The 15,654-nt window shown below is 38.5% G+C and overlaps 1 protein-coding gene across 2 annotated transcripts in view; it reads right to left on the bottom strand.

Moving 5' to 3' along the window:
• bbs9 (Bardet-Biedl syndrome 9) overlaps window positions 1-15,654 on the bottom strand; it is a 220,473-nt gene that overhangs the window by 70,478 nt on the left and 134,341 nt on the right. The gene's annotated exons all lie outside the window — the stretch shown is intronic.

Here is a 15,654-nt window from a genome sequence, read left to right as displayed (position 1 = left end):
TGCACCAGTAAGAGCAGAGTGTGAAGGTTCAATTAGCAGGATAAGAGCACAGTTTGGCTCAAAATAATGAAATGAAGGACGAACCACATCCAACAGGATTAACTGTGGATGCAAGAGGAAGCTGTCTGAAAGGGATGTTTGGGTGCTAACCCGGATTGTATCCAAAAAACACAAAACCACGGCTGCCCAAATTACGGCAGAATTAAATGTGCACCTCAACTCTCCTGTCTCCACCAGAACTGTCCATTGGGAGCCGGCCGGGCTGCTATAGTCAAACCTTTGGTCACTCATGCCAATGCCAAACGTTGGATTCAATGGTGCAAGGAGCGCAAATCTTGGGCTGTGGACAATGTGAAACATGTATTGTTCTCTGATGAGTCCACCTTTACTGTTTTCCCCACATCCGGGAGAGTTATGGTGTGGAGAAGCTCCAAAGAAGCGTACCACCCAGACTGTTGCATGCCCAGAGTGAAGCATGGGGGTGGATCAGTGATGGTTTGGGCTGCCATATTATGGCATTCCCTTGGCCCAATACTTGTGCTAGATGGGCGCGTCACTGCCAAGGACTACCGAACCATTCTTGAGGACCATGTGCATCCAATGGTTCAAACACTGTATCCTGAAGGCGTGCCGTGTATCAGGATGACAATGCACCAATACACACAGGAAGACTGGTGAAAGATTGGTTTGATGAACATGAAAGTGAAGTTGAACATCTCCCATGGCCTGCACAGTCACCAGATCTAAATATTATTGAGCCACTTTGGGGTGTTTTGGAGGAGCGAGTCAGGAAACGTTTTCCTCCACCAGTATCACGTAGTGACCTGGCCACTATCCTGCAAGAAGAATGGCTTAAAATCCCTCTGACCACTGTGCAAGACTTGTATATGTCATCCCCAAGACAAATTGACGCTGTATTGGCCGCAAAAGGAGGCCCTACACCATACTAATAAATTATTGTGGTCTAAAACCAGGTGTTTCAGTTTCATTGTCCAAACCCTGTAACGGATGTGTAACATCAGAATCAGAATCAGAATCAGCTTTATTGCCAAGTTCGTACATACAAACAAGGAATTTGACTCCGGTACACTTTGCTCTTTTGTTTTGTTTTTGCATTACAGAATATATATATTTACAATGTACAACATACACATATAATAAAAAGGTGCATTTGCAACATCTGTATGCTGTTGTTTTGTACTCTATTGAATATTCAACAGAGAAACAGCCTGGGGGAAGAAACTGTCTCTGTAGCGGCTGGTTTTAGTGAACAGTGCTATGTAGCGGCGGCCTGAAGGTAAAGCTCTGAACAGTTTATGTGCAGGGTGTGTGGGGTCTGCAGAGATTTTAGAAGCTCTTTTCCTGACCCTAGACCTGTATAAGTCCTGGATGGAGGGAAGGTCAGCCCTGATTATTCTCTCTGCATTCCTGATTATTCGTTGCAGTCTGCACCTGTCCTGTTTTGTGGATGAGCCAAACCACACTGAGATGGATGAAGACAGGACAGATTGAATGATGGCAGTGTAGAAGATGACCAGTGGAAGGTTGAACTTCTTGAGTTGCCTCAGGAAGTACAGTCTCTGCTGGGCCTTCTTTCAAACAGTGTCTATGTGTGAAGACCATATCAGGTCCTCAGAGATGGTGGTTCCTTAGAACCTGAAGTGGTCCACGGCCGATACAGTGTTGTTGAGGATGGTGAGGGTCTATAAGATGACGCAGTGGCTGTTACAAAGGTTTAACCTCTTAAAGTTTCCATTGAATGGTTCAACAAGTCCATATGATACACTGGTCCACCTGGTACCCAACTGGTCGACAAATATTTGGAGCGCCATTCTCATCTCTATCTGTAATCACGACAAGCCTTAGCTTCAGACAAAGAATAGCTGATCAGATAATGCTACTGCAGAGACATTAGTGGAACATTACACACACATTAAACAGCCAAGCATCCCATCATTGCTCCGTCAACACAACCAGAGCCAAAAACACTGTTCATGAGATGAAGTGATAGCCGTGTAGGGGAACCCGTTGGTGTTCATAAACTCTGGAGTTTTAGAGCAAGGCTAAGTGTTACTACTGATGCTGTTGACAAGCTGAAACCTTAGAGTTTAAAATTTGCCAGCAAATTAAAATGATGATGGCCTCGCATTTATTTCTAACTATTTTATAAAGAAAGGCAAAAAACTGACAATTTTTTCAGTCTCTCAACTCTAACATAGCCCATCGATTTGTATTTCTTATTTCTAACTCTGTTGTCTTCTTGCCAGGCTGTTTGTTGACTTTCACTTTTACAGCAGTAGTTTATTTGATTTTTGAGTTCCAATAACAACAAAAGATTTACCTAACTGCAAATAGCAATATAGAACTTTTAAGAGTGAAAACGTTTGCAGAACTTTCTATTAAACGATTCGATTTTTGCTTTGGATTTACTTCTGAAAGTTTTCTGTCGGCTTTGGAGGATAACTTTGGGGGTTATAGCTTAAAGAAGCTAGTTATTACTAGAGGAAGTTCAATATTCATTTGTTTAAACTTAAATTTGGACTAGATAATGGATTTTAGTTGGTGATCTTCAAAGAATTTATTTATTATCAATGCCATGTGGTTCTTGTTGTTTTGCCATCAAATATGTTCTTTAAATGATTTGAATGATATACATTTTAAGAAGTATTGCAATCTACAGGGGTTGGACAATGAAACTGAAACACCTGTCATTTTAGTGTAGGAGGTTTCATGGCTAAATTGGACCAGCCTGGTAGCCAGTCTTCATTGATTGCACATTGCACCAGTAAGAGCAGAGTGTGAAGGTTCAATTAGCAGGATAAGAGCAGTTTTGCTCAAAATATTTAAATGCACACAACATTATGGGTGACATACCAGAGTTCAAAAGAGGACAAATTGTTGGTGCACGTCTTGCTGATGCATCTGTGACCAAGACAGCAAGTCTTTGTGATGTATCAAGAGCCACGGTATCCAGGGTAATGTCAGCATACCACCAAGGACGAACCACATCCAACAGGATTAACTGTGGATGCAAGAGGAAGCTGTCTGAAAGGGATGTTCAGGTGCTAACCCGGATTGTATCCAAAAAACATAAAACCACAGCTGCCCAAATCACGGCAGAATTAAATGTGCACCTCAACTCTCCTGTTTCCACCAGAACTGTCCGTCAGGAGCTCCACAGGGTCAATATACACGGCCGGGCTGCTATAGCCAAACCTTTGCTCACTCATGCCAATGCCAAACGTCGGTTTCAATGGTGCAAGGAGCGCAAATCTTGGGCTGTGGACAATGTGAAACATGTATTGTTCTTTGATGAGTCCACCTTTACTGTTTTCCCCACATCCGGGAGAGTTACGGTGTGGGGAAGCCCCAAAGAAGCGTACCACCCAGACTGTTGCATGCCCAGAGTGAAGCATGGTGGTGGATCAGTGATGGTTTGGGCTGCCATATCATGGCCCAATACTTGGGCCAGATGGGCGCGTCACTGCCAAGGACTACCGAACCATTCTTGAGGACCATGTGCATCCATTGGTTCAAACACAGCAAGACTGGTGAAAGATTGGTTTGATGAACATGAACGTGAAGTTGAACATCTCCCATGGCCTGCACAGTCACCAGATCTAAATATTATTGAGCCACTTTGGGGTGTTTTGGAGGAGCGAGTCAAGAAACGTTTTCCTCCACCAGTATCACGTAGTGACCTGGCCACTATCCTGCAAGAAGAATGGCTTAAAATCCCTCTGACCACTGTGCAAGACTTGTATATGTCATCCCCAAGACAAATTGACGCTGTATTGGCCGCAAAAGGAGGCCCTACACCATACTAATAAATTATTGTGGTCTAAAACCAGGTGTTTCAGTTTCATTGTCCAACCCCTGTATGTGCCAGGCAATATTTATAAATATTTGGTGTTCCAATCCTGGTGTTGTTTCTGCTTCTGGTTAAAGCTCAAAATCACATTTGGTTTTTGTCTTTGGTTATTAATTTGTAAGGCTGTCTGCAACAACATTGAGCTGGTCATGAATACTATAAAATCTTATGGCACCGTGTTTGTTCCTAGAGGTTCTTCTAACATTTTACTTTGCTTTTTTGTATAGAGACATTAGGACACTGTTTTATACTTTGGCTAGCGTAATCATTGACTAAGAATATTTAAATGAATAACCTCCTTTACGATTGGCCCTCTAGCTTGTGGCACTAGTGGCCCCTATTGACAGTGTTTCAGACAGGAAATGAACAGAGAAAAGGGGGTAGACATGCAGCAAATGTTCTGAGGTTGGGAATCAAACCCCTGACAGCTGTGTAGAGGACTAATTTCTTCTGGATATGTGGTGTCTGCTTTACCGTGACACTCCCACCCCAGTGACATTTATTTTAATTACACGTTATTAGTAGATATGCTCAGAGAAATCAGCCGGTGACTGGAATTCGATGATTTTAGACTTGCTTAGCTGTGACCTGTGATCAGCAAGTCAAAGGTAAAAATTCAGATCTTTTCCAATCAGTGGACTCACCTTACTTAAGAGCGACCAGGTCCTACTGGTACACTCATCCGTGTAGGCACCATTACTGATTAAAAGAGAGTCTAGGTTCGCCATTTTCAATATCATTAATGTGTTTAAATATAAAATCAGAGGAAGCACAAAGATGTAAGAGGCTTTTTAAACAGAAGTTGAGACGTGTGTGCTGTTCAGCAAGACTTTCAGCAGATAAAAGAAAGGCTGACAAAGTACAGTAATGTTGCTCTGTTTAATCCTATGGAATCCTATTGCACATGCTGGATTTGGGAATATTGGCAGCCTTTTTAGAAATCTCAGAGTAAAGTATGGATTCACATTCTGGTGGGAATACACAAAGAAAACGGTGGGTTAGTAATTCTAGCCGCACTAACCACGCTAATCACTTTTTTCTCTTCTGCTCTCAATGTGGTCAGACGCTTTTCCACTCTCTCCTTGATCCTCCCCCATTTTTTGCCCTGCTTCAGCTTTTTGGCGATGTTTTCCTTAGAACCTCTGTTCGCATATCCTCCTAATTTGTTCATTATGGATTTGGTCAGCTGGTCTCTTAACGCAATCGATAAAAAATTTTCGACGGGAAGACAGGATACAGGGGAACCCTCTTGTCCAGACTGGACGTTCTTCTCCGGATACGCAATGGATTCCTGGCAGCAGTGGAAGATTGTGTGCCTGACAACGTCAGTCGAGGACGTGGAAGATTTGTACATAATTGGATTTCTGATAACAGGATTTCTGCTTTTTGGAGATGGCGGTTACCTGGCTTATCGAAAGATTTGTAAAACATCGGCAGCTGTTCAAAGCACTCCAAAGCTGCCTGGGATGTTTGAAGGGATCTTTAGAGCTCTCACCATTCAGACTGATATGTTAAGAGAGCAGAATCGCAGGCTGGACGCGATCCTTGAACAGAATCGGAGGTTGGCTTCGTTTCCCGGACTCAAAGGTGATATGATTTAATCTTGGAGAAAGTTGTTTGCTCAGGATCTACTGAAAGTACCAGAAATTTGGCTATTTGGATTTGAAATTGAGAATACAAGTAAGACTTTCAAAGCAGGTGGAAAATCACAGCTGGCCTGTACCAAAACCTTTATTGTTTGTCTAATTCAGACGCCCCAATACTGCCTTCACAGGCTTCTCATCAAAAAATTTCTCCTGGATATTCTGTAAACACGAAGCTCTGCCCCAGCAACCCCCCTCATCTGTGAACTGAACTGTATGGCCGTTTGATAAAACTTCCATCTCTTTTACAAGGACAATGGCACCTTCATCAGTGTTGACAGTCTAATTCTTTGCACACATGATCATACTTAAATATACGCACCCTCATGAGTCCACCATGCCCCTGCAAAATCTTTGCTTATGTGTGTTGCTTTCCCATGCTCCTTATTTTTTACCTCCATGTGGATTTATTTTCTTCATTTCTTCTCCCTTTCATAGATTTTTAGATTTACCAGTAAAAGGAAAATAATACTACTTTCTTAAAAATTTGAACAAAAGCTGTTTTTACACCAGTGACTCGGCTTCCTTAGTTAGAACTCAGTGATTGCTTAGTTAAATTTCAATGGATGCAAAGGAGTGTTATTATTGGACTACAAATGCATTATACCAGTGAACCCAAGGATCCTTCTCTCTTAGCACAAGATGCTTTCCCCTACATAGAGGACTTAATGATATAATTACTTCTTTAGAAAGATTGGTTTAGAACCAGCTCTTACCAGTAAAACCCAAAGGATTATTAATGTTATCTGTATCATTGTAATATTGACCAGAGATTTGTAAATTTCTCAGAAGGATTCATAGATTTTTAGATTTCTTAGAAGGATTGTAGTATCATTTGATTTGTTTTTCTGTGTCTGTATCTGTGTTTATTTTCTTTGTGATTGTATTATAATTGAATGTACAGCGCTTTGAGTGTCTCGTTACTGAAAAGCACTATATAAATAAACTTATCTTACCTTACCTAATATATAATGCTAATAACAAACATCAACACCAAATCTGTATGTTTTGACAAAAAATCTTTGTCAAAGCATACAGGCCACTCATGGCACTAAACTGAAAATTAATTTAACCCATTAATTAAAGGCTTGTCTTCTTGTGGGACACAAACTTAAAAAAATGTTAATGTTTCAGGGATGTGCAGTTAGTCACATTTGTTTTCAATTTGAAATGCCTCCAAACAATCACAAAATCTATTGAAAAAAATTATATCATTACAGGTAAATTAAATCCACTTTATTTATTCTTATTCTGTTCTTTAAGTATAGTAAATGTGCTCCCAAACTCAGTGAGTAATTAGGACTAACAGAATTTCGAAGCTGACCAGACAAAATGTTGATTTTGACTTTTTTTTATATTTAAGCAGCCCTCATACATTTATATCTAAACACACATACTGACACCTCCAGCTAACTATGTTAGAACATTCAACAAGTTGTGTAATGTTCACACTCACTTTAATAGACTCAAAACATCATAAAAAATATACACACTCACTATATTTGCACAAACATTCAGCATTCAGTTAGTTTAATCAGCCACATAGTTTACTCTCCATCTGCAAGGACACTTAACCTCATAAAGTCTTTGTGTATGTGTGGGTGAGGGTTTGTGGATGTCAAAACAAGAGCTCCTTCTGTGACTGTGTTTTTATTCACAGGGGGGCGGAGTCTTGAATATAGAGACCTCTATCTTTCACACTCATCAAAAACCACAAGAACACATTCAAAAGAGAGACTCATGGGTCAAGAAACTCAAGGAAACCTGCCTGCTGGGCATGATGTGTTCATGTGTGAGAACAGAAGTTGGATGTGACCCCCAGCCACAGTGTGCTACAGTAAACCAATAGCCCTGCTCACTATGTTACCATTCCGACAGACTGACACAGCTGAACTGTGTAATTCAGCTATGTTTGTACAAGTCTCCTCCAGCCTCTAAATGCTGATTCTCCCTGAGTTGCTACAAGTGTCCTTACCTGTGCAGCTTCTCTCTGCTACTGACCATGGGGATGAGACTGCAGTAGATAGGCATGTTTGCTCAGATTTACCTCTGTACAATAAAATCTAGAGGATGGGACAAATGTAAGACTTGTGACTAGCATTTAGGTTATTTATAATAAACTTCCTGAAATCAGACACCAAAGACACAAATCTGCCAGTGAGCACACTGTAATTCAGTTGATATCCATAACCCTATAATTTGTGGCTATCTTGATGTCACGTTTGTGTAATTATTACTATGATTTAGGGTTACAGTGCAATTGTTGTCAGGGTAGAGCATCCTCTCAAATCATCAGGAAACTCAGACTTATCCAACATGGAAACTCTTAAATCTTTGAATTTGTTTTAGCTGTGGTTGTTTTTACACTAAGAATGGATGGTTTACCTGAATGTGATACATTATTTGAGTGTATCTAATAACAGATTCAGATTCTTGTTGCATAATTTAAAGAACAACAAATTCACTATCAATTGGTTTAGATGTCCTCTCTCACAGGACTGAATGAAGTCACTCGTTACCACTAAATGAGTGAAGTGAAAGCTGTTTTCCCATTTGTATTTCTTTTTGCCTTCCTGTTATCTGCTAAAAGTCTCTATCTCTCACCTCTCTTGTAGCCTGAACAAACCACAGACATGTATTGACATGTTGCAGAAAATCGTCTCCTAAAACATTTGTTTTTCCTCAGTAACAGCACCTGAAGAGTGTTGGTGTCAGTAATACCTAGTAGTGCTTAGTAAGGTGCATTCAGTGATGGGAAAAGGATCCAATTTTTGAGTCTACATCCAGCTATTCACCGGCCAGGGCCAGTCAAGTTCTAAAATGGGCCAATTCCAGTCACCAGCCCATTTCTTAGTGCATCTCTAATCTATATTGATCGGTTGAGACAGATGTCAGAAGGACTACCAGGCTGGCTAATGTTGTAAATGTTTCTGCCCAGGAAGAAAACGCATCAATTGCGTTCAGTGGAAAAAAATCATAAGTGTTGATGCAAGTTTGTACCAAGACTACCAAATCATAAATTACATATAAGGCACACACAAAAACCATACATTTCACTTTATTAAGATATTAAGATCTAAGAAGACATCCACATTTCGATATTGAACGTCCTGTTTGCTGTGGATACAACTTGGTATTGGTAAAACCTAACAATGGTTTACTGGTGTAACAAGCACAGAAATCCTACCACATACAAGTTCAAATCATAAATGTTTGATGCTAGATTAAATAGGTGTGATTGCTTGAGTTTACGGTCTCCAAAAAAATATATATTTTGAAAATTGCTGTAGTGTCACAATGACTCATCTGCTTCTCCTTATCTGTATTTTCTTTGAAATAGTTTCCATGAAGACAATAATGGACAATAGCTTTTATCTGGATTCATTGTGTTAATGGATAGATCTTAACAACATGCTAATGCATAAAGAACATTGCTAATGGGACAAGAAAAGCACAGCAGCTAATGGTAGACGTCGACAGGGTTGAGGGGCCACACTAATGTGCCTGAATGGCTAGTGCGAATTAGTAACAGACACTGCCAGAGTAATGCTTAAATGTACAGTGTATAAGAGGTGGACTGTGCTGATGATTTCACTTCTTAGCGATTTTATATTTATGGAGATTTGGTCATTTTATACCCAATTAATTTGGATAAGAAAAGAGGGTTTTTGCATAATGATCATGCATCAATTTATAACCACCTTGAAAATATTTTATGCAAGCAGTGCAACTGATGCTTTATTATAATTATCTATAATTTAATTGCAGTTGATTGCAAGGAAATGTGGTTTTGTGCTTTCAATAAATATATACCAGTAGATGATAATTTATGGATGGTTGGATAAGGGGTCACATTCTGGCAACTGGCACAGACAAGTAACAATGCAATAATCAATGAAAATAGACTGAAGTACAAATTACTCAATATATTATATACAAATAAATATAATTATGCCAAAAAAATACAAGCGTATTTTTATGATTGTGCTAATAATTTATCAAAACACTTAAGTATCAACATAAATAAACTGATACTCATACATGGGTGTGAAACAGTTTATTTAAAGGTCTGAAATGAAAAGAAGCTGTGATGAAATAGTAACATGTAGGAAAAAAAATGAGGGAAAGAAATGGTGAAGTGGTGAATTGTCATACATCTGGACAAAGCTGGACAGTGGCTATTGGGGGGTTTATAATTCATCCAAAAGAGACCACAGGCAGGGATCTGAAGCTGCCTTTGATAAGACCTCTACACACTCAAAGATAAGATTCAGGGAAGAGACCAAAGCCACTGTTAGGTCCAAGTTCAGGCTAACTTCAGAGAAACAAAGACAAAAAATCAAAATCATACAATTTCCCACACACTTTGGTAAAATGTATTTCTATTCATGTCTGATACTGAAGTGCTTGTAAAAAAGTAGATGTGAACCTATACTTTCCTGCTTGTGCATGTGTGCCAGCATATGGTTGAATGTGTGCATCTGTGGTCTGGATCATGTCTGTGATCCCAGGTGGGCTGCAGGGGAGGAGCAGAGCAACAGAAAGAGATGCAGTGTCTGGAAATAGAAGGAAGACACTCTCCCTTCTTCCTTTCATCTTTCTTTTAACTCTCTGTTTCAAGAGAAGGAAAAAGAAGGAGTCTGCTCTACCCTCCTCTTTCCCTGTGTTCAATTCTCAGACGTCTTTTGATGCCTTTCAAGTCAACCAAATGAGCTTTCCGGTTTCCCTGTGCCTTACAGAACTGGCTGTATGTGAAGGGTTTGGCATGAGGCTTAATTACCTTTAGATCACAGACAGGTAGGTGGAAGGTGTATATGAGTGTTCATTTGTGTAAGAAAATATGAACTTTGTTCTCTGTCACTTAACTTGTTTTTACATGAGCTGTAAGTTAGCCTGTTGAACTAAAGGACTTTCTGGGCATTGACACCATCAGATAAGAATACTTTACAGAAGAGTTAGGCCTAATTTGAACCCTGGACAGAGAACCACAACAATATGTTTGTATGTAGTTATCTTAGTCAAACTGCGATTTGATCTACAGTAAATAATGAGTTCTTGCTTGTTTAGCTACATCATTTATGTTGAAATGACCATAAACAGCATTTATCTTAAAGGGATCAGAAAGGAAATCACAAAAGCATGTGCAAGTATGGTCTACTTTTTCTGTCTTTCTATCAGTACACAACTGGACATGAGGTTATCCTCATTTATTCCTTTACTTCCCAAATCAATTCCCCTGTAACCTTCATTGCTCTGCTTCCTGCTTTTTCTTTACACACAAACCACAGACAAACAATACGAATTAGAGATTTTTATTTGGAGTTCTGCCTTGTATGAGTTGGATCTATTGGTGTGTGTGTGTGAGTGCCTGCGAGCAAACGAGAGAAACAGCCACGAAAGGAAAGCTGTGTTAAGCCTGTGTTTTGATATTAAGCCTGGGTTCATCATACACTAATACAGACAAAAAGCCAAAATTATAGCAAATAAACATACACCCAAAGCGCTGTTCTTATGCAGAGATAACAGTCTGTGTACTGAGCTTAGTGCAGATAAAAATGCAATATTAGCAGCCTTGTGGTTCTTTCAGTCAGCTGCAGACTAGCAGCTGTAATATGCAATGCCCATCTAAGCTACCTGTTCTCAGCAAACAGCAAAGTTTATTGGGTACAGCATATAATGGAGGAGATTGCATCAATGCAAGAAAATAAGGTTTTAAGGCTTACATAGACATAATAAAGCACAATTTATACAATACAAATCAAACAAATCATGAAGCGAAAAAATGTATTTCTTGTTACTCCCATGGGATGATTGTAGCTGTAACAGAATATAATATGTACAGCATTAAATGTTTATTTTTAGTGTTGTTTTTAACATTATCAGCCATTATCAGTGACAGTACGTCTACAGAAATCTACAGAAACAGCTCCGTATTATGTCTACTATGCAGATATGTACTAATGGTAGGAGATTGTGTGACCAGACGTCCAGCAGCACTTGAAATGACTGTTATAGGAAAAGTGTGGAAACAATATCTAATTTCCTCCTGGCCTTTTAGAGGTGAAGTAAAAATATTGCTCAATTCCAAACACATGAGGATCCGTATGACTGGCTTTTGCGTTCAGTTTGTTAGAACAATGCTAGCTTACACAGTGAGACAGAAATAGTCATACATCACAGAAACTCTTAAAGAAGCCTGACAGAGATGCTGATCTGAGAGCTGCATTAGTCTCTATGAAACATAATTTCTGCTTATCTTAATTATAGAAACAATCATTGTGCACTATGGCCAGTATGTTTTTATAGCCACATAAATTCAGATTTTAAAAACATTGTTGCTAAATATACATCAATTTTTAAACCGGACATAAAAAGTTTTGTACTTTCTGAAACATTCTGCACAAACACCTGCAATAGAAAAATGAAGTGTTGTGTTTAAGGACACACTGTAGCAGTCAGGATCTCGACTCTCTTCTCTGTTACAGGAATCCTGGATGGATCCAAACTTAGTGTAGATTTCATCTTCTGCAAATACCTGCCCCCATTTTATTTTGTATTTTTCCATTTCAAAATTGCTGCTCCTGACTCAACTTAAAACAAGCCACAGCTGTTTTGTTTACGACCATAGCGAGTTACTGTAGCTACTGAATGAGGCTTAGCCATTAGATGTACATTAATTCTTTAGTTAGTTTAGTGGGATTTCTTCCCACTGTAATAAACACCAGTTTTTCCTTAAAATTAAACATGTTTATTTACCACTAGACTACTGTCCCATAAAATGAACTTCATAAATTACAAAAGCAAATAAATGCCTATGGAAAATCAGGTTTTAACCAACTAGGAACCCTCACTACGTTGAAGCCAAACAGTACCTCCCTCTTAAAGATCTGGAAAAAGTTATCCATGCTTTCCTAACTTATTGTCACAACTACTGTAATGCTCTTTATGTCTGTCTGGAACAATTCTCTCTGCACTGTTTAAAGTCTGATGAGAATGCAGCGGCACGTCTTTCAAATCGTGAACAAATAGCTCCAGACTTGTCATCTCTCCTCCGGCTTCCTGTCTGCTTCTGGATTGATTTCAAAATGCTGCTGTTCTTTCAAAGTGATCTACCTCTGTCCTGGCATATTTAACTGAGAACCTCAACACTCACAGAGCAGCAGGAGCACTGCAGTCACTCATCCCTCATGGTTGTTTTAGAACTCAAATAAAAAAAAAAACAACTAAAGATAAATTAGCTTTGGCAGCAGATGTATTAAATCTGTGAAACGGCTTACCTTTCATTAATGCACTACGTATACAGTACCAACATTTAAATCTCTGCTTTTAGTAGATTATAACACACAATAAGAATGTATGTAGTTTTTATTTTATTTCTTATTGATACACGTTTACATTTTCTTTGCTCTTTTCACTGTATTTTAATTAAATTTTTTCGTGCTTTACAGCAGATGTGCTATAAGAATAAATGAGCGAATATATTAAATATGTGCATAAGAACATGGGGGTAAAGTGGTTGATTAAATGGAGGGATTCAGACAGTTATTACTCCATGGTTGCATCTTAAGCAAGCGATGTTTGGCTTGCTCTTCTTGTGGACACGTGTTTTGAGTGTGATAAAGAAATAAATACACTAATAGAAAAAAGCTAAACACAAAAAAGTGGTACTAGCTAATGTTCTTGATGATCTTTTAGCCTTTTTAAACTTTCTGTCCTGAAACCACAATTGATTATTAAGATTAATAAACGTAAATAAATATGTAAAATTGCTGAATTGCTGTTAAAATAAAAAGGTCATAGCACAGCAAATGCAAGCATTGTAAAGCTGATTTACATGTGAAATCAGAGAACTGACACGCTCACTGATGTGCTCTGTAGACGTACACTTTGTATATTTGTGTGTATCTAATGATCCCTGCGTCGCCTCCTCAGTGTCTCCCACACCTCCCCTTCTCATTAGCTGTGACGCCTGAGTGGATTAACCACAAATGTGCACATCTAACACACAAATACAAACCAGGCACTAATGAAAGTAGAACCCATCAAAGAGAATCTGTGCTTGTGTTAAGGCGAGACAAACCATCATAAAAAAGGGATTTGTGCAGACCAGAAGCCCCTTTGTGGTAGTAGTGTTTCTGTGCATGTCAGTCTTGGAGGCAGGAGCCAACAAATAAAATGCACTTTCTTCTATGTATGTTGATGCTTTAAGAACTGCGTGTATATAGAAGACATCTGGTCATTGTTTTCAGAATTATATAATCTAGTAAGACACTAAAAGAGATTAACCCGTAAAAAAGAAGTAAATGGGAACAAATGTGGGATGAAAACTCACTTAAGAATTGAACATAGACCAAGATATCTCTTCCTCTGATCTAATGTGCCTCAATCAAACTGGCAGATGGAACAGCAGACTGAAATAAAAGTATGAATAAAAACACACAAGTGGCAATCAAAGACCACAGACATCCAACTGAGGATAGGAGTGTGTTCCAATTTAAACAAAAAGGCAGTGGGAACAGACCTGGTTAGAATAGCCCAGTAGACAGTTTTTGTTCTCCTCACATGATGTCAGAATCATCGTGTCAACAAGATTGTGTTTTAGCAATTCTTTTTCACTTAATTTTACATTTAAAACATTTTAATTAAAAGGTTTGTAAAACTGTTAGCAATATCACATATGTTGCTGACAATATCTAATTTGATAATGATATAATTTGTCTTTTAAAGTTTAACAAAAGCCCCTACCCTTGAGGTCGGTGCATCAGTTTGTTCCCCCAGGCTGTCTCTGTTATTTTTTTAATTGCTTCTGTTGTTGGATTTTCTGTATCATTGTGGTGTTTTTCCTTGTGAACAGTGCCTTGTTGCTGAAAAGCGCTATATAAATAAACTTGACTTGACTTGATGAACACAATGTACTTAATGACCTACAACATTTTTATTGTATGTATCTATTTTATTTATTTTGTTTAGGTAAAATACAGGTAAAATAAAAATAAGTCCAATACTGAACACCTTTTAAAAAATTAAAATAAAACTGGTTTTCTTTAACTGTAAAAATCACATCTTTTCTTGGCAAAAACAAAACAAAAAACTCACTGCAGCCGCCTTCTTACCTCACATAGGCTACGGTCACAATACTAATGTAGAAACATCAGTTATTCACAGTTGCTGGATGGTGTTCATCATGGAGTGCTCTTACCAACCATTGCTCTTTGTACTCTAGTAGACCTCTATGGAGGTTTGGAAAGGTTTAAAGGTTTAGCCATTTGCAAAGTGAAAACTGGATTTTTGAACTCTCATGGCAAATATTTCCTCAGCACATCTGTCCAGGACAGATGCAGATAGGATTTACCTGTTGCTGAACAGTCCAAGCAAAGCATGCAGCTGCAGCAGACAGACTGCTTGATGTGTTTAACATGACCAGTAAGTTAGCTGAGACTATGGATTTAGAAAATAAAGGAGGCTGCATTATACTTACAGAGTTAAACAGAATCTATCGTATCTATAGAAGCATTGCTTTGCTGCTAAAGCTTTGCTTTATTTTAATTAAGCTAGCCAAAAAAATCAGACCAACATAAAATAAGAGCAGAGCTGCAACATACTACACTATGTCCAAAACGCACAAATAACCTTAGAAAGAGGGAGATGTTCCTACCAAAAACATTTGGAAGAGCTGTGTTTCTCACTGGTATTAAAGATACCATCAAATAATGTAATCTGCAACTATTTACTAAAGAATATTTTAATAATGTTCTTTACTATTTCCTTCTACGCTTTGCTATATTATTCTGTTAACACTATGAACCTGAAAAATTAACAATCAGATCATTTTGTGAACTAGTTTTAGGATAACAATAGATAAGAGAGGATGTGAAAAGCTTTATCTCTAGTATCTTCCTCTTTCCAACCCTTTGAATGATCTGGTATGGCCAGGTTAGAAATAAACCTGCTTAACTAATTTAAACCTGTGGAAAACACAAACAGTTTAACAGAAGCAACAAATCATATGTCAGCATGTGACCACAACAGAACCTTCCTGCTAACGTTATTTAGCTCAACAGAACATGTTAGAAAGGTGAGCAATCCCTCTCAGACCTAATTTTAAAAGAAAATGTATTTAAACGCGTATACACATATATA

This window comes from Girardinichthys multiradiatus, chromosome 3 (assembly GCF_021462225.1).
Source record: "Girardinichthys multiradiatus isolate DD_20200921_A chromosome 3, DD_fGirMul_XY1, whole genome shotgun sequence".
Classification (NCBI taxonomy): domain Eukaryota; kingdom Metazoa; phylum Chordata; class Actinopteri; order Cyprinodontiformes; family Goodeidae; genus Girardinichthys; species Girardinichthys multiradiatus.
The sequence above is the reverse complement of the archived record's forward strand: the minus strand, read 5'-3'. Positions and strand labels throughout refer to the sequence as shown.